At 37.8% G+C, this 20,499-nt stretch overlaps 1 protein-coding gene across 1 annotated transcript in view; it reads left to right on the top strand.

The window, feature by feature from the left end:
* CNTN6 (contactin 6) overlaps positions 1-20,499 on the top strand; it is a 675,643-nt gene that overhangs the window by 131,374 nt on the left and 523,770 nt on the right.

The raw sequence follows: 20,499 nt of genomic DNA, 5'->3' as shown, positions 1-20,499 counted from the left end.
TTTGGAAAATTTTCAGTCTATCCATATTTCAAAGTATCACACAATGTGTTGTGGAGAGAAAACACCAAGAGTGTGCCTGGATAAACGTTTGTTAGAGAGATTAGGTATATGACTCAGGGATGCAGTCAACTATCTCAGCGGAAATGCTGCTTGGACAGAGATGGGAATACCTGAAGAAAGGTACTGGATTTGTGGGATGCTATAGGTAGGACGTGGGTGGCTAGAGCTACTCGGCAACAAACATGTGTTATCTTTAAAGAAAAGAGAAGAAAGACTCAAACAGTGGCTCAGAGGCCAGGGGGCTTTTCAAGGACTGAGTGATTGGGGTTGCCACTGCTGTGGGGGGAGAGGGCAGGGACGCTGCTGAGGAGGGCTCAGAGAGTGGGACCGCCCTGAGGGGCCCAACGGACAGAGCCACGAGGAGTATTTTCAGGCCTTGAAATCTAATGGAATTTGCCACGCTGGGTTTCAGACTTGACTGGTACCTGTGATTTTTGTCCCCCTTCAAATGTCTTTCTTTTGGAATGGGAATGTTTGTCCTATGCTTAGCTCACCATAGAATTTTGGAAAAAGATAATTTTTTCCCCCTGTTTTAGACATCCATGGATGGAGAGGAATTTGGCCCTCACATGAACCATCTCCAGCATAAATGTAAAATATAAAACTATAAAATTCCTAGAAGGTAACAGAGGAGAAAATGTAGATGACTTTGAGTTTGATGATGACTTTTTAGATGCCACGACAAAAGTACACTCTGTGAAAGAAATAACTGATAAACTGGACCTGAATAAAATTTAAAATTTTCTGCTCTGAGAAAGAAATTGTCAAGAGAATGAAAAGACAAGTCACAGACTGGGAAAAAAATATTTGCAAAACACATATCTGATAAAGGATTGTTAACCAAAATATAAAAAGAACTCTTAAAACTCACAAATAAGAAAACAAACAACCCGATTAAAAAAATGTGCCAAACACCTTAACAATTACCCCACCAAATGAGATATACAGGTGACAAATCAGCGTATAAAAACGTTGCTCCACATCATATATCACCAAAGAAATGCAAGTTAAAACACCACTGAGATATCACTACATACCTATTAGAATGGCCAAAATTCAAAACACTGACAACACCAAATACTGTCAAGGATATGGAGTAATTCTTGCTAGTGGGAATGCAAAATGGTACAGCAACTATGGGAGACAATTTGGCAGCTTCTTATAAAACTAAGCACACTCTTACTATACAGTCCAGCAGTCAGGCTTCTTGGTATTTATCCAATGGAGTTAAAAACTTACTTCCTACACACAGAAGTTCATAGCAGCTCTATTCACAACTGTCAAAACTTGGAATCAACTCTGACATCCCTCTGTAGGTGAATGGGTAAACTAGGTACATTTAGACAATGGAATATTATTCAGGGCTAAAAAAAAAAAAAATGAGAGCTATTAAGCCACAAAAAGACATAGAAGAAACTTAAATGCATATGGCTAGATGGAAGAAACAAATATGAAAAGACTACATAATGTATGATTTCAACTATACGACATTCTGGAAAAGGCAAAAATATGGAGACCATAAAATAATCAGTGGTTGCTGGGGGTTAGAGAAGAGGGAGTGATGAATAAATAGACACAGAGTATTAAAAACTCAGTAAGACTGCTCTGTGTGATACTGTAACAGTGGATACATGTCATTGTGCATTGGTCTAAACCCACAGAATGCACAACACCAAAAGTGAACCCTAATGTAAACTATGGACTTTGGCTGATAATGATGTGTCAGTGCAGATTCATCAATCATAATAATGCCCCTCTCTGGTGGCGGATGTTGATAGTGGGGAAAGCTATGTGGGCAGGGGGTGTGTGAGAATCTCTGTACCCTCCACTCAATTTTGCCATGAATCTAATATAACTCTAAAAGATAAAGTCTATTTTTTTAAAAGAAGTTCACCAAAAGCTAAGAGAGAAAGCATAACCTTGCCAACATCTTGATTTGGGAGTTCCAGCTCTAAAACTTTGAAAACAAATTTCTGTTGTTTTGAGCCACATATTATGTGCTAGTTCATTACAGTAGCCCTAGGAAATTAATAAGCATAGAATAAGTTATCCTGGATAGTTTGGTAATTGTCATCTGAATCCATCTAGGATTAATTTCTTTAAAAAATTAGGGTGGGTAAGGGCTGCTGGAATGGAAACATGTCTTTAACTACCAATTCAATTTACTTCATGTTAATAAGTGTTCAAATTTCCTACTTCTTGCATATTTTAATGAATTTGTCATGTCATCTCTTTTCATTACATATTTATTAACATCATATAACTAGCATGAAAATGATCTCTTCTTGTTTAACAACCCTTCCTTTAGTTTATCTCTCCTTTTAAATTTTCTTATAAGCAGCAAGGAGAAATCAAGGGACTCTTTAAATACTTTGCTCAGAAAAGTTTTCAGCAAGATCACCCAGCTCTTTAGGCACATTTTCTACCTTGTACATTACTGCAGGCAACAGTATTGCTAAACTCCAGTTTTCTATCAGATCTTCTTCACTTTCCTTTAAATCCTTGTGTTCAAGGCACTTTAAGTTTTCATTAGCACACTCCTCAAAATCTTTACATCTTTTCTTGCTTCTTCCCACCCCTCCGTTCCAAAGTCATTCTCATATTTTAGAATTTTTGTTATTGCAGCATTCCATTTCTAAGGTGCTAAAATCTGAATTTAGTTATCTATAACTGCATTAAAAATAATCCTAAATTTAGTAGCTTAAAACAACAAACACGTATTATTTTGCATAGTTCCTGAGACCAGATACCTCACTTCCTTGCCATATGACCTTCTCTATAGGCTGCTCGAGTATCCTCACAACAGGGCAGCTGGCTTCCCTCAGGAAGAGCTATGCAAGAGAGGCAACCCAAGCTAATCTTACAAGTGACATACCATCATCTCTGCTGTATTCTATGGTCACACAGACCAACCATGGTACAGTGTGGGAGAAGGCTGCATAAGGGTCTGAATAGCAGGAAGCTGGGATCATGGGAGGCAGGGGCGGGGGGTAGATCTTTAAGGTTAGCTATTACGGTTATTAAGGTATAATCTCCATCAACACCCTGAAGACTGGGCTTTGTCAAGAGTAACAAATTAAAGTCTGCTTGATCTTCATCTAACAGTGATCAACTGAAATGGCTATATTAAGATTTATTATATCATAGGGATTTCTATGATTTGACTATGTAGGTAATAGGTGCTTGTAATCAAAAAGTAACAGACACATGATTTAAAAATGTGTATGAGTATGAGGTTTCACTTATAATATATGCCCACTATCCTGACCCTTGAGGACAATTTCATAATGAAGCTCATTTTTATAAGTGACATCTTCTTAATCTTAGTTTCAAATGAAGCATAAATGGGACTGAAGTGCTCGTTTGGACTAATGGTGCAGTCAGGTTATTTCAATTAGAGTCACCCAGCTACTAGTGAGCTGACTGTACCATTGGAACAGTTACTTTAAACTACTGACCAAGTCTTGCCAGACTCAGCAGGCAACATCTAATGTGATTACCTCCTAATGTGTTTCAGCAGTTAGGAAATCTATAAAACAGTTTTAACAGGGCTTAGAAATACCACTTCTATAAAATGGACTGGCATAAAGTTAATTCTTTAATGCATTTCATTAAGAGGAAAGTGTTTACTTTCCTCTATGCAAAAATCCACTCGTTAATCTAGGAAATATCACCTGAGAATGCTATTGAAGTCAATAATATCAAATAAAATAATGACAGGTACTGACAAGGACTCAACAAATTCTACTCCAAAATATATTTCCCTATTAGAGTTGCTGTAAACTATGCTTGGATTTAGCCATCTTGGCAGAAGATTTAAAAAGAAAAGACACATTCACAGCTATGCAATTAGAGGAGAATCACACCAGCAATTAGTTGTAGAGTAGGTGTTACTTCTGTGTTGGTATCTATTTTCAGTTATTTATGCTTTGGCTTTTTTTCTTTGTTTCTTTCTTTCTGAGTGTTTGCAGGCAAACATCGGCAGACTGAGGTCATCTTTGATAGGATCCCAGAATGCTGGTATTAGGAGGAAGTTTAACCTAACCCTGCTAAGTTCCATTTAAAACTTATCTTCTTGTGAAGCAACTGATTTTTACATGTGGAATTTGATGTCTAGCCTAAACTCAAATAATTTTAGTGGTAGAACTCACTGTCTTCTGAGGAAGCCTGTCCTAAAACAAGTCAGTTTGTTCAGTTAGAAAGTTCTTCCTCATATTGAGATTGAGTTTATCCATTTGAAGTTTCTACATGGTGACAAACTCCACCCTTGTTAATATTTAGCATGAGTCTCATTCCTTTTCCACAGGACAATCCTCTACAGAGGTATGATAGACCCTTTTGCATTTTTGTTGGTTGCTATCTTCATGAAGCTGAAGGATACCATCCTATTTTGACTTGCTTATCATCAAGGTATCATTGGCTTTCCTGGGATGGGCTGGTGCTCGTGTTTTCATTCTGCATGCCCTTACAACATCAAGAAGGTGCCTGATTGCTATGTATTTCCGGATCATGAGAGATTTGGTCCTGCTGCCCACTGACATGGAAGGGGTGACTTTAGTCAAAAGATATCAGCAGTACACTTCCCCAATAGTACACTTCTTGACCCACAGTGACACATGGGGTAGCTGAATAAAATCACCTTGACAGGCTGCATGCCAAGGTAAAACTAGTGAGGACAGGCATTGATCTTCAGGCTCATAAAATTTAAAATCAAGAGGAGTGCCAAATGAAATGTGAAGAATGTAGCTTCTTAAGGAACTGACACACCTAGAGTGATGTCAAATCAAGAGATAGGAAATTAAGAGGGGGATTCTGACAGTCAAGGAAGTAGTATATTATGTACACATAAACTGAACACTCAAAGCATTTACTCAATGCTACAGTTATGAGTATCCAAGTAGTACTCTTCTGGAATGTTAGGGACATTTCCTAAATACCAGGATGAGAACTTGGAAGGGGTGGGTGGGTAGCAGTATGTATTTAATTATTCAAACTTCAATTAACAGGCATTTATTGATGCCTTGCACTAGGGTAGGTGATGTCTTGGGTACAGAGTATACAATTTTAGGCAGTGGCATACTCACAAGCTTACACTATTAGAACAGTACAATGCTCATAAATAAGCACAATATGCTGATTTTAAAGTTCTAAGAGAGCTTTGTATCTGGACTACTGATTTGAAAATACATTTTACAATGACAATTATAAAAGTTTTATGGGATTGCTTTTATTGTGTACAATTTTTATAGCTTTAAAAATACCAGTAAGAAGTTACATTTACCAGCTTTTCTAGGGTTTGAATTTAATGAAGAGGCCCTAATTTATATTTTATTTGCTCTGATCTGTCCTCTTCCAGGTTCTTTGCTCTGTCTGAAATTTAGGTGTCAGTGGGAGGAAAATGGATGAGAATCCCAGAGAAATGCTGAACTTTTCACATAATCCAGCTCAGTATAGTTGAGCTAATGCTGTCAGTGAGCTTTGTAAACACAAACTGCTGTGTGCTAGATTTCTCAGGGACTAAGTAGTGAGGTGAGTCTCTTAGGTTTATACTGTAGAATTGAAAGCAAATCACTGAGAGGAAGTCCAAGTACTATCCATCAGTAGGAGATGATATATTTTTAAAAGGAAAACAGCAATTTGTCTATGAAGAAATGTCTTTTTATTAACAGAGTTACTAGATATTGCAAGTGATGGCTAACTGATCTCTTAGAGTTCTTTTCTAAAAAATATATTTTAACCGACTCCCATGTCCAGAGAGATGGAGTAGACACATTTACACTTTTCTTCCTGCTAAGTGAAGCTAAAAACCCTGGACATTTATACAAAAGAAACAAAAGAAGACTCTGAAGGTGGAGGAAAGAAGACAGGCAGGTTAAAGATCCTGAGACCCAAGGACAACATGGTGGTGAATTCCTTGGGTTTTCTTTTTGACTCATAGCACAGACTTAAAGGTAAAGGAGCCAGCAACTCAGGAAGGTCAATGTATATAGACAAAGGTGGCTCAAGAAAAGCCTGCTCTCTCTAGCCCAAGGAGGAGAAATGAGATAGCCTCAGAAGAAAGACAATTTTCAGACAATAATGCATTACTCTAGTCAAGCACCACTGAAAAGATTATAGTCCCACCCCCATCAGCAAAAGCCAAGTGCGGAGTCTAGACCGTGCTTACCAGGCTGCACGGAGTTGTTCAAAATCCCACCAGGTGGTGTCAGAAAAAGCAGAGTAGGGAACTGGATCTCTCATCCACATCAGGCAGTGATAAGCTCCCAACTCCCAGGGCAGTGTCAGTGGAGACCACATATGCAGCCTGGACTTCACCCTAACCCTGTGGTTTAAAAAAAAAAAAAAACTGGGTAAGAGCTGGAAGGGCCTCCTCCTCAGACACTCATTTCCTTCTACTCCACTCTGACTATAAAGCTCTCCTGTTTAAATTTTTTAACATTAGTTAGTTATTGAATGAGCCAGCATTTAAACCAACAAGCAATTTGAAATTAAAAAAAAAAGTTATATTCTCTTGACGAAATCAATAGATCTGTACACTCTAAGCCCAAATTCACCTGGAGCTTAGCATTTGACACTTTAGATGGTCATGCATTTTCTAGTTAAACACAATCCTCAACACTTCCTATGACCCCCCAATTACCATTTGACATTGAGCTTGTACAGGTGTTTTTCTTATATATGGTGAAACAATATTTCTCTTACGCATATTTCAATCAAGAGTAGAAAAACTAAGCAATAAAAGATAGCAATGTTATTTTTCTTATACCTGTCCTACTTCCCTCTTTTATGTAATCTTTTTGGCTCCCATAGGCATATAAGTTTCTAAGTCCTACAATACTGCCTCAGATCTGTGACAATACTGTTCCCAATCTTGGCTATACTTATGAATCCTCTGGAGAAATTTTTAAAAATCCCAGTGTCCAGGGTGCACTCCAGACCAATAGATGTGGGTGGAACCCAGGTGTCAGTTTTTAGACCTTCCCGGGGGTTTCCAAAGTACAGCCAGGTTGAGAACTGCTGCTTTAGACATTCTCTAAGATTTCTCCTGTTTCCTAAATGCTAAGACTTCTGTAATTCTGAAGAAGACTGTCTTAAAGATTGGAGGGGTTCAATATATTTTGTGTAGGCTGTAATTGGGGACCTAGGATTGATGCAGGGACATTGATTGTGAACTGCTTGCTGAGTTGAACAGATCATACCAACCCTTTAGATGAGCAGCCCAATCTAGCAACAACTTCCACACCTAGAAGAAAAGTATCATAGACTAATCTTAGTTCTGGGGCCAACATTCTATGTGAACATTTTCTCATCCTACGGTTCCTTTTCTTTTTTCATGTATGACTCAACACCCTCTACGTACAATGCTTTGCTTAAGTCATACAGTTGTGGTAAAGACTGTGAGGAAATTAAAATAAAAGTACATAAACAAATATAAAACAACGTATTCCAAACCTATTGAGTTCCTACTTAAATTCAGAAAGGTGATCAGGAATTTGAAATTCTTATTGCAACGCTCAGGTGAGAAACTTTTGCCCCTGGTCACCCTACAAGGTCCAGATAACAGGACTCTGGTGAATCACAAGGTTGATAACTCCAAATTTTATGGGTTCAATAAGCAGCTATGAAAAGACTTGCAATGACCAGGAGCCAGTGGCAGAGCTCAGAGCCCTACACTTCTATTATTTGTTTTCAGACTTGTTCATTCTCCGGAAAAGGTCAAAATATTCCATACAAAACCGTGTTCAGTTCTCAAGTGTGAAACTTCCATGACTGGAAACACATCAAGGCTTTTTGACAGCAGATAACTTTTTGCCTCCTCTCTGAGGGGCTCCCATTCAGAACAAAAATGTGATACAGCTCAGAGTGCTATCAGAGCTGCTGTAAAATGCACTTGGGCATTCTGAAGATTCATGCTTAATATCTTTCCATAATTTGTGAGAATGTGTGCAGAGTCCTTCGAGAGTGCTAATAACACTGTGTTATGCCACTGGCCAGCACCACAGGGCCGACTTACACAGGGATAAAGCTATGATGTTGAAGGGAAAGATGAAGACTAGAATTGCAAGTTAAAAAGCAAGATTTTATAGAGACCACTGATGAACTGGGGATAGACTAACCGACAAACGTTAAAAATAGTGAAGATATTTAGGCTTATCTTAGAATGAAACTCTAGCAGCACTGTGAAGGCAAGCTTATAAGAAAATGAATCATTGTGGGAGCTGTTTTTTGACTTTCTGCAGAATAAGATACTGAGATAAGTTTAAAGATATTCTGAAAAGCGGGGTACCTACCAAAATAGGCAACCTGAATTAGGGCATCACCCATCTTCTGAGTGTGTGTGTGTATGTTTTTCTTCCTAAAAATATTATGTTTATATCAGAAACCACTTCAGCTGAAACAAATTTCTTGTAACAACAGGACTTCTGTTTTATAACTTTACATCAGAGAATGAAGTCAGACCCAAATACTTGCTTTTGTTTGTGGCATTGCCCCTAATTTATTTAAAATCGATTATGTTGCTTGGGCTTGGAGTTCAAAAAAGTCATCAGTGAATCCATATGTAATATTTAGATTACAGATTGATATATTGATAATGCGAATCAGCCCTGAATTAAAATTAATCTCAGGTGTATAGCAAATATGTTGTTTTCAGACACTCGTGAAACTGCTTCTTTCATAGAAGTAATAATGAGAATGGCATGGTTACATGATGAATAAAATGCAGAATAAGTACAGAGTAAATCGTCATCTATTTCATGAAGAAAACCAGTGTTGGTGATAAGTAAATCAAGATATTTGAGTTTAACTTCAGAAGAGAAAATAAAATGTTACAAGTTTCTCAGTAATTCCTGTAGATGCCAAGTAGGAACTGAGAGAAAATAATAATTATACAAAGCAGTGTCTTATTGGATAAATGTTTCTTTGTTGAACTATTATACCTGAGTGAGAAGCTATGACATGTGTTTTGTCTGTATTCATTATTGTCTATTTTGAGATGGCATCGTGCCAACAGATTGTAAGCAAAACCTGATGATTATTCTCTAAGGTGCATCCATTATATTATTAAATCACCTTTCCTACTACATTATATGAATAACTATAGAAACTTCAAGGTTTTAAAAATGATTTATATAATCTAGTCATTCATGTATAATTAATTCTACTAATTTGCATGAGTGTTTCAGGTCATTTTGGAATAATTAGCCATTGTTGAGGGTTTTTTCCCCATCAATTAAACTAATTGCTTTTCACATAGGTGTAGACTGAATATTGATTCCCATTTTTTTCAACTAACTTGCATAAGCAAATTATGACTAATTGCCAGCTTACCACATCATTACACAGTTGTCATCAATTATACAAAAATATACTCTACTAGACTAATGATTTCTTTGTGGCATTTTGAAGGGCTTTTTAACTGTGATGCTTGAAACAATGCTATAATTTGAAAAAAATATCAAACACCATGTTTAAACCACTAACACGATAAAGCACATTATTGGTTAACAAATATGCCAGCTCCTGCCTAGACAGTCATTTATCTTCGAATGTAAAGAATTCCTTGAAACAAGTTGATTAATCATCATTATTATTAAAGGTAGTGAACACACACATGCAAATACTGGATTACACTGGTTCTAAGTTTTTTCAGCTCAATTCCTCCTGTTTCATAATTTATTTCTTTTCTACCTAATGAAACATCTCTGAGAGGATCTGAAGAGGTGGGGGATTTCAAGATTCACTGATAGAGAGCAGGAAGACATTTTAAAAAGTCAGGAGACAAAAGCAACTCTATTCATCATGCATTCTATGGGGTGCATTGCTGTCTTTTGATGGTTTTACTGGGCATTTGCTTCATTATTTTCTAGGTTAGAAACACTATTTCTTTTTGGGAAATACTATTATGTAAGTTATTTGGGGAAAACTAAATATCTAAAATCTTTCACCATGCTGGCATTGCCAAACTATTGACTCATGATAATTTTATAATACCTGAAATAAATTTTGTTTACTCTAAAGTGAAATGATGAAAATAACATTTAAGTTTAAACATCGTTTGACACTCTGAGATTTGTAGTTTACTTTATTTCATATTTTTTTTATTTTTTAACATCTTTATTAGAGTATAATTGCTTTACAATGGTGTGTTAGTTTCTGCTTTATAACAAAGTGAATCAGTTATACATATACATATGTCCCCATATCTCTTCCCTCTTGCATCTCCCTTCCTCCCACCCTCCATATCCCACCCTTCTAGGTGGTCACAAAGCACCGAGCTGATCTCCCTGTGCTATTCGGCGGCTTCCCACTAGCTATCTATTTTACGTTTGGTAGTGTATATATGTCCATGTCACTCTCTCACTTTGTTCCAGCTTACCCTTCCCCCTCCCCGTATCTTCAAGTCCATTCTCTAGTAGGTCTGCATCTTTATTCCCGTCTTGCCCCTAGATTCTTCTGACCTTTTTTTTTTTTTTTTAGATCCCATATACATGTGTTAGCATACAGTATTTGCTTTTCTCTTTCTGACTTACCTCACTCTGTATGACAGTCTCTAGGTCCATCCACCTCACTACAAATAACTCAGTTTTGTTCCTTTATATGGCTGAGTAATATCCCATTGTATATATGTGCCACATCTTCTTTATCCATTCATCTGTTGATGGACACTTAGCTTGCTTCCATGTCCTGGCTATAGTAAATAGAGATGCAATGAATATTTTGGTACATGACTCTTTTTCAATTATGCTTTTCTCAGGGTATACGACCAGTAATGGGATTGCTGGGTCATACAGTAGTTCTATTTTTAGTTTTTTAAGGAACCTTCACACTCTTCTTCCTAGTGGCTGTATCATACATTCCCACCAACAGTGCAAGAGGGTTCCCTTTTCTCCACACCCTCTCCAGCATTTATTGTTTGTAGATTCTTTGATGATGGCCATTCTGACCAGTGTGAGATGATATCTCATTGCAGTTTTGATTTGCATTTCTCTAATGATTAATGATGTTGAGCATTCTTTCATGTGTTTGTTGGCAATCTGTATATCTTCTTTGGAGAAATGTCTATTTAGGCCTTCTGCCCATTTTTGGATTGGGTTGTTTGTTTTTTTGATATTGAGCTGCATGAGCTGCTTGTAAATCTTGGAGATTAATCCTTGGTCAGTTGCTTCATTTGCCAATATTTTCTCCCATTCTGAGGGTTTTCTTTTCGTCTTGTTTATGGTTTCCTTTGCTATGCAAAAGCTTTTAAGTTTCATTAGGTCCCATTTGTTTACTTTTGTTTTTATTTCCATTTCTCTAGGATGTGGGTCAAAAAGGATTTTGCTGTGATTTATGTCATACAGTGTTCTGCATATGTTTTCCTCTAAGAGTTTGATAGTGTCTGGCCTTACATTTAGGTCTTTAATCCATTTTGAATTTATTTCTGTGTATGGTCTTAGGGAGTGTTCTAATTTCATTCTTTTACATGTAGCTGTCCAGTTTTCCCAGCACCACTTATTGAAGAGGCTGTCTTTTCTCCACTGTATATTCTTGCCTCCTTTATCAAAGATAAGGTGACCATATGTGCATGGGTTTATCTCTGGGCTTTCTATCCTGTTCCATTGATTTATATATCTGTTTTTGAGCCAGTACCATACTGTCTTGATTACTGTAGCATTGTAGTATAGTCTGAAGTCAGGGAGCCTGATTCCTCCAGCTCCATTTTTCTTTCTCAAGATTGCTTTGGCTATTCAGAGTCTTTTATGTTTCCATACAAATTGTGGAACTTTTTGTTCTAGTTCTGTGAAAAATGCCATTGGTAGTTTGATAGGGATTGCATGGAATCTGTAGATTGCTTTGGGTGGTAGAGTCATTTTCACAATGTTGATTCTTCCAATCCAAGAACATGGTATATCTCTCCATCTATTTGTATCATCTTTAATTTCTTTCATCAGTGTCTTATAATTTTCTGCATACAGGTCTTTTGTCTCCTTAGGTAGGTTTATTCCTAGATATTTTGTTATTTTTGTTACAGTGGTAAATGGTAGTGTTTTCTTAATTTCACTTTCAGATTTTTCATCATTAGTGTATAGGAATGCAAGAGATTTCTGTGTATTAATTTTGTATCCTGCTACTTTACCAAATTCATTGATTAGCTGTAGTAGTTTTCTGGCAGCATCTTTAGGATCTCTATGTATAGTATCATGTCATCTGCAAACAGTGACAGCTTTACTTCTTTTCTGATTTGGATTCCTTTTATTTCTTTTTCTTCTCTGACTGCTGTGGCTAAAACTTCCAAGACTATGTTGAGTAATAGTGGTGAGAGTGGACAACCTTGTCTTGTTCCTGATCTTAGTGGAATTGGTTTCAGTTTTTCACCATTGAGGATGATGTGGGCTGTGGGTTTGTCATATATGGCCTTTATTATGTTGAGGAAAGTTCCCTCTATGCCTACTTTCTGGAGAGTTTTTATCATAAATGGGTGTTGAATTTTGTTGAAAGCTTTCTCTGCATCTATTGAGATGATCATATGGTTTTTCTCCTTCAGTTTGTTAATATGGTGTATCACGTTGATTGATTTGCATATATTGAAGAATCCTTGCATTCCTGGGATAAACCCCACTTGATCATAATGTATGATCCTTTTAATGTGCTGTTGGATTCTGTTTGCTAGTATTCTGTTGAGGATTTTTGCAATTATGTTCATCAGTGATATTGGCCTGTAGTTTTCTTTCTTTGTGACATCTTTGTCTGGTTTTGGTATCACAGTGACGGTGGCCTTGTAGAATGAGTTTGGGAGTGTTCCTCCCTGTGCTATATTTTGGAAGAGTTTGAGAAGGATAGGTGTTAGCTCTTCTCTGAATGTTTGATAGAATTCGCCTGTGAAGCCATCTGGTCCTGGGCTTTTGTTTGTTGGAAGATTTTTAATCACAGTTTCAATTTCAGTGCTTGTGATTGGTCTGTTCATATTTTCTATTTCTTCCTGGTTCAGTCTCAGAAGGCTGTGCATTTCTACGAATTTGTACATTTCTTCCAGATTGTCCATTTTATTGGCATATAGTTGCCTGTAGTAGTCTCTCATGATCCTTTGTATTTCTGCAGTGTCAGTTGTTACTTCTCCTTTTACATTTCTAATTCTATTGATTTGAGTCTTCACCCTTTTTTTCTTGATAAGTCTGGCTAATGGTTTATCAATTTTGTTTATCTTCTCAAAGAACCAGCTTTTAGTTTTATTGATCTTTGCTATCGTTTCCTTCATTTCTTTTTCATTTATTTCTGATCTGATCTTTATGATTTCTTTCCTTCTGCTAACTTTGGGGTTTTTTTGTTCTTCGTTCTCTAATTGCTTTAGGTGTAAGGTTAGGTTGTTTATTTGAGATGTTTCTTGTTTCTTAAGGTAGGCTTCTATAGCTATAAACTTCCCTCATAGAACTGCTTTTGCTGGATCCCACAGGTTTTGGGTCGTTGTATTTTCATTGTCATTTGTTTCTAGGTATTTTTTGATTTCCTGTTTGAATTCTTCAGTGATCTCTTGGTTATTTAGTGTGTTGTTTAGCCTCCATGTGTTTGTATTTCTTACAGATTTTTTCCTGTAATTGATATCTAGTCCATAGCGTTGTTGTCAGAAAAGATACTTGATACGTTTTCAATTTTCTTAAATTTATCAAGGCTTGATATGTGACCCAAGATACGATCTATCCTGGAGAATGTTCCCTGAGCACTTGAGAAGAATGTGTATTCTGTTGTTTTTGGATGGAATGTCCTATAAATATCAATTAAGTCCATCTTGTTTAATGTATGATTTAAAGCTTGTGTTTCCTTATTTATTTTCATTTTGGATGATCTGTCCATTGGTGAAAGTGGGGTGTTAAAGTCCCCTACTATGACTGTGTCACTGTTGATTTCCCCTTTTATGGCTGTTAGTATTTGCCTTATGTATTGAGGTGCTCCTATGTTGGGTGCATAAATATTTACAATTGTTATATCTTCTTCTTGGATTGATCCCTTGATCATTATGTATTGTCCTTCTTTGTCTCTTGTAATATTCTTTGCTTTAAAGTCTTTTTTGTCTGATATGAGAATTGATACTCCAGCTTTCGTTTTCCATTTGCATGGAATATCTTTTTCCATCCCCTCACTTTCAGTCTGTATGTGTTCCTAGGTCTGAAGTGGGTCTCTTGTAGACAGCATCTATACAGGTCTTGTTTTTGTATCCATTCAGCCAGTCTATGTCTTTTGGTTGGAGCATTTAATCCATTTACATTTAAGGAAATTATTGATATGTATGTTCCTATTACCATTTTCTTAATTGTTTTGGGTTTATTATTGTAGGTCTTTTCCTTCTCTTGTGTTTCCTGCTTAGAGAAGTTCCATTAGCATTGTTGTAAAGCTGGTCTGGTGGTGCTGAATTCTCTTAGCTTTTGCTTGTCTGTAAAGCTTTTAATTTCTCTGTCAAATCTGAACGAGATCCTTGCTGGGTAGAGTAATCTTGGTTGTAGGTTTTTCTCTTTCATCACTTTAAATATGTCCTGCCAATCCCTTCTGGCTTGCAGAGGTTCTGCTGAACGATCAGCTGTTAACCTTATGGGGATTCCCTTTTGTGTTACTTGTTGTTTTTCCCTTGCTGCTTTTAATATTTTTTCTTTGTATTTAATTTTTGATAGTTTGATTAATATGTGTCTTGGCGTGTTTCTCCTTGGATTTATCCTGTATGGGACTCTCTGTGCTTCCAGGACTTGATTAACTATTTCCTTTCCCATATTAAGGAACTTTTCAACTATAATCTCTTCAAATATTTTCTCAGTCCCTTTCTTTTTCTCTTCTTCTTCTGGGACGCCTGCAATTCGAATGTTGGTGCGTTTAATGTTGTCCCAGAGGTCTCTGAGACTGTCCTCAGTTCTTTTCATTCTTTTTTCTTTATTATGCTCTATAGTAGTTATTTCCACTATTTTATCTTCCAAGTCACTTATCCGTTCTTCTGCCTCAGTTATTCTGCTATTAATCCCTTCTAGAGAATTTTTAATTTCAATTATTTTGTTGTTCATCTCTGTTTGTTTGCTCTTTAGTTCTTCTAGGTCCTTGTTAAACGTTTCTTCTATTTTCTCCATTCTATTACCAAGATTTTGGATCATCCTTACTATCATTATTCTGAATTCTTTTTCAGGTAGACTGCCTATTTCCTCTTCATTTGTTAGGTCTGGTGGGTTTTTTACCTTGCTCCTTCATCTGCTGTGTGTTTGTCTGTCTTCTCATTTTGCTTAACTTACTGTGTTTGGGGTCTCCTTTTCGCAGGCTGCAGGTTTGTAGTTTCTGTTGTTTTTGGTGTCTGTCCCCAGTGGCTAAGGTTGGTTCAGTGGGTCGTGTAGGCTTCCTGGTGGAGGGGACTAGTGCCTGTGTTCTGGTGGATGAGGCTGGATCTTGTCTTTGTGGTGGGCAGGTCCATGTCTGGTGGTGTGTTTTAGGGTGTCTGTGGCCTTATTATGATTTTAGGCAGCCTCTGTGCTAATGGATGGGGTTGTGTTCCTGTCTTGAGAGTTGTTTGGCATAGGGTGTCCAGCAGTGTAGCTTGCTGATCATTGTGGAGCTGGGTCTTGGCGTTGAGATGGAGATCTCTGGGAGATTTTCGCTATTTGATATTACGTGGAGCTGGGAGGTCTCTTGTGGACCAGTGTCCTGAACTTGGCTCTCCCACCTCAGTGGCACAGCCCTGACACCTGGCTAGAGTACCAGGAGCCTGTCCTCCACACAGCTCAGAATAAAAGATAGAAAAAAAAGAAAGAATGAATAAGATAAAATAAAATAAAATAAAGTAAAATAAAATAAAGTTATTAAAATAAAAAATAATTATTAAGAAAAAAAATTTTTAAGTAATTAAAAAAAAAGACAGGCAGAACCCTAGGACAAATGGTAAAATCAAAGCTATACAGAGAAAATCACACACAGAAGCATACACATACACACTCACAAAAAGAGAAAAAGGGGAAAAAATATGTATATATCGTTGCTCCCAAAGTTCACCTCCTCAATTTGGGATGATTCATTGTCTATTCAGGTGTTTCACAGATGCAGGGTACATGAAGTTGATTGTGGAGATTTAATCTGCTGCTCCTGTGGCTGCTGGGAGAGATTTCCCTTTCTCTTCTTTGTTCGCACAGCTCCTGGGGTTCAGCTTTGGATTTGGACTTGCCTCTGCATGTAGGTCGCCTGAGGGCGTCTGTTCTTTGCTCAGGCAGGACGGGGTTAAAGGAGCAGCTGCTTCGGGGGCTCTGGCTCACTCAGGCCTGGGGGAGGGAGGGGTACGGATGCGGGGCGAGCCTGCAGCAGCAGAGGCCTGCGTGACGTTGCACCAGCCTGAGGCGCGCCATTCGTTCTCCCGGGTAAGTTGTCGCTGGATCACAGGACCGTGGCAGTGGCGGGCTGCACAGGCTCCCGGGAGGGGCGGTGTGGACAGTGACCTGTGCTCGCACACAGGCTTCTTGGTGGCGGCAGCAGCAGCCTTAGCGTCTCATGCCCGTCTCTGGGGTCCGCGCTGATAGCCGCGGCTCACGCCCATCTCTGGAGCTCCTTTAAGCGGCGCTCTGAATCCCCTCTCCGCATGCACCAGGAAACAAAGAGGCGAGAAAAAGTCTCTTGCCTCTTTGGCAGCTCCAGACCTTTTCCCGGACTCCCTCCCAGCTAGCTGTGGCGCACTAGCCCCCTTCAGGCTGTGTTCACGCCGCCAACCCCAGTCCTCTCCCTGGGATCCGACCGAAGCCCGAGCCTCAGCTCCCAGCCCCCACCCGCCCCAGTGGGTGAGCAGACACACCTCTCGGGCTGGTGAGTGCTGCTCGGCACCGATCCTCTGTGCGGGAATCGCTCCGCTTTGCCCTCCGCACCCCTGTGGCTGCGCTCTCCTCCGTGGCTCCGAAGCTTTCCCCCTCTGCTACCCGCAGTCTCCACCCGCGAAAGGGCTTCCTAGTGTGTGGAAACCTTTCCTCCTTCACAGCTCCCTCCCAGAGGTGCAGGTCCTGTCCCTGTTCTTTTGTCTCTGTTTTTTCTTTTTTCTTTTGCCCTACCCAGGTACGTGGGGAGTTTCTTGCCTTTTGGGAGGTCTGAGGTCTTCTGCCAGCGTTCAGGAGTTGTTCTGTAGGAGTTGTTCCACATGTAGATGTACTTCTGATGTATTTGTGAGGAGGAAGGTGATCTCCGCGTCTTACTCTTCCGCCATCTTGAAGCTCCTCCTCTGTGGTTGATTTTAAATCATTGCTTCCGTGATGGCAACAATACAAATGCGATCTAAAGCTTAGCTGAATCCAAGATGGATTCAAATATTTTCAGTCTAAGTAAACAACTCTATTATGTTCAACATAATAATGTTCTTGCTTTCATTCCACAGGACAAAAATAATTGATAACCTCTGTTCACAAAGTGTATTTGTACTCGATGTTATTTCTTCCTTCCTAACAGTTACTGAATGCCATCTTGTATTGTTTATAATGACAACCCATCCGCATTTCTAAAGGTTGACTCAAGACCTTCCCACATTAACTTGAATTAAAATTGAAAACAGCACAGGTTATGCCTGAAAGTACCCAGCAAACATACACATTAACAGTAAATTTAAAACTCTACAGAACAGAAACCACACACTCTGCTTTAATTACTGCAGAAAGGTCAGTGTTTCAAACAAAATAGAGGTAAGAAACCATGCTTTTATGACAGGCTCATGCTATTGAAAAACAGAAAGCAAATGTAGGTCTGCCCTTCTTCTCCTACCTACTTACTTTTGATTACATCTTGCAACAGATTTCAAAACAGATTTCAAAGGGCAGCATCTGTTGTTTGAACTATCCATAAAAAGTTCATAGACAGCTAAGTTTACAGATTGCTAAGGGTTTAAGAAAAGCACGGGGAGATGCTAAAGAGAATAGAAGAGAATCTGGAAGAAAGGTAGTGAGCTCATTCTCTACTTGAATAACTAACTTTGTCAATAGGAAGAAACTAGAGTAACATATATATTCATGGCTCCAACACATGTTCTCTTTTAATATCCTGAGGAGGGTTTCATTCAAGGCTTCCAGGAAGGGGACGAGAGAGTAAACAGCCAATTTAGAATTCTTTTCATATTAACCATAGAGATGTATCTTTTGTTAAGCAATTAGAGTCAAATCTTTAACACAGAGTTGGCCTGGTAGAGTATTTTGAAAAAGTTTCTGAATGTTAGCCTATAGCCTTGGTATTTAACAACTTTTATTTTTATCAACATAGAATTCTGTCAAATGCCTAAAGCAAGTAACTGTGGATTTTAAGCTTTAAAGATTACACTTCTATTTCAAAATGGGCAAACAACTGGGCGCTCTGAACATTTGTTTATGAATGACGAGGTGTATATGAAATCGTAAACTTTTAGAGCCCAGGATCTGCTATCATATCTGGCCCTGTATATTTGGTGACAAGTGATATTTTAAAAGTTATATATTTTATTGTTATGTTAAAAAGGTAAGTTTAAATATGAAAACAACCTTTAGGATGTTTTTCTTCCTGTTTGTATCATACACTAGAAAGAAATTTCAGATTAAAAAGAAATCTTTGAATACTGACCAAAATGTTATTTTGTTTAGGAACTATGAAAAGTAGAATTGCTGAGCTAAATCATGAGAGAAAATATATCATGTTTGTAATAAACTACCTGCAATGTCTAATAAGTCTTTTTGTCAGCCAAAATTTAAATTATATATATATATATGTACACATACATACATATATATGCATATACACATTTTCTTTTCAAAGTACAAGTGAATTAATTAATGCTAACCAACATCATAAATTCTCATAAATAAACCTAACTTTAAATTACAGGGACGTTTCTTAGAAACTGAATGTCAGATGTTAAAGAACCCCACTCATCTATAAAGTGTATTAGTCTAAGAATATCTGATAATCTAGGCTAGAAAAGCATGGAGTGAGAACGAATAGTGTAGGGAGAAAAGACAGCAAGACAGGATAGCCAGATCTTTGTAAAAAGCACGTCATTGCTTTAACTGGAAAATTTCTCTACTGTATAGTAAAAAAGAAAACAGTAAGAGTAAATAGTTTCAAAGCTAAAAAAAAAATCTGCTGCATCATGTCAGCATGTTCTCATAACAAGAACTAAATAAAGTCATTATAGCACTTACCATATTTCATTTTAATTTCTATGTCTTTCTCTTTCATTAAATTCTCCTTCAAGACACAGCCATATATCTCCAAAATCTAACACAGTGCCCAACATATAAGTAAAAATCAAATAGAATTTTTTTTTTGTTTTTATCCTTTAAGTTTAACCATCATATATAGGATTCCTGTTTGCATAATTATACAATTAAAATATCTAACTGCTGTGAAATGCTTTCTATATGCCAAAAATGTTTTAAAGCATTTCTGTATTAACTCATTCATTAATCTCAACAACTCTGTAAGACAGGACTTTATTTATCTGTATTATATAGAGTGGAAGCAAAGGCATGGACCAGGAAGGTAATTTGCCCAAAGTAAATGAGTGGAACCATCAACATTTGAATCCAGACACTCTGAGTCAAGAGTCAAAGCCCATAACCATCACAATGTACCATCTCTGTTATCAAAATCAAGCAATGCTTCAAGCCAAGGTAATTTGCCATAGATGCAGTAATATTACACTACATTAACAGTCATGGTTATAATATACATATTATCATTTAATTAGAAATTGGCAAAAGTTGGTGGCTGAGAGTGGATGCGGGTACAAACTTAACATGGCAAGTAAGCAATGAGAGCAACCTCTCTTGAGATTATAAACCACTGAGTCATGGGTGGCCAGAGACATCAGGATATTGCTAAGAATATGAAGAAAGGAGAAAGGAGCCCAAATGGAAGATATGAAAGATGTCGCAGAGGTCAAATTTACCTGACTTGATCATTTAGCCCTGGCCTGGCCCTGCCATGTTCAGTATACACTAATCATAGGTTTCACCTCACATACCAACTCTGGGTAATTGGGAATGGCTGCCTAGAACGTGGTATTAAGATGCAGTGTAAAGTCTTGTCTGGTCTCTGTTGAAGTGTATTCTGCTCTCCCTTCTCAAGGTCTGTGATGAGCTTGGATGTAGATTATAATGCTCTACACTTCCCCTCCTATATGTGTTATCCTTGCACTATATACACTTCCCCTCCTATATGTGTTATCCTTGCACTATATTAACATTTTCATGGCTTGATGCTTGACTCTTAATCTCCTAGAATCACTGATCAGTCCTGTAACAGAAAAGAAATGGGTTGACTCTGAGATATTTGATATTCGACCCAGAAATATATATAAATTTAAAGACATGGACTTTAAATTTAAAGGTGTTGTCTACACATACACTAGTGTAGACTGTAGGAAAGTCAGATAATGGTCGTGTTCAGAGAAATCACCCTCAAATGTTGGTACCTGAGTTATTACTGACAAACATGGCATCA

Source organism: Balaenoptera borealis (assembly GCF_965194805.1).
Source record: "Balaenoptera borealis genome assembly, chromosome: 12".
Taxonomy (NCBI): domain Eukaryota; kingdom Metazoa; phylum Chordata; class Mammalia; order Artiodactyla; family Balaenopteridae; genus Balaenoptera; species Balaenoptera borealis.
Note: the sequence above shows the minus strand (reverse complement) of the source record. Positions and strands in the feature narration are given on the sequence as shown.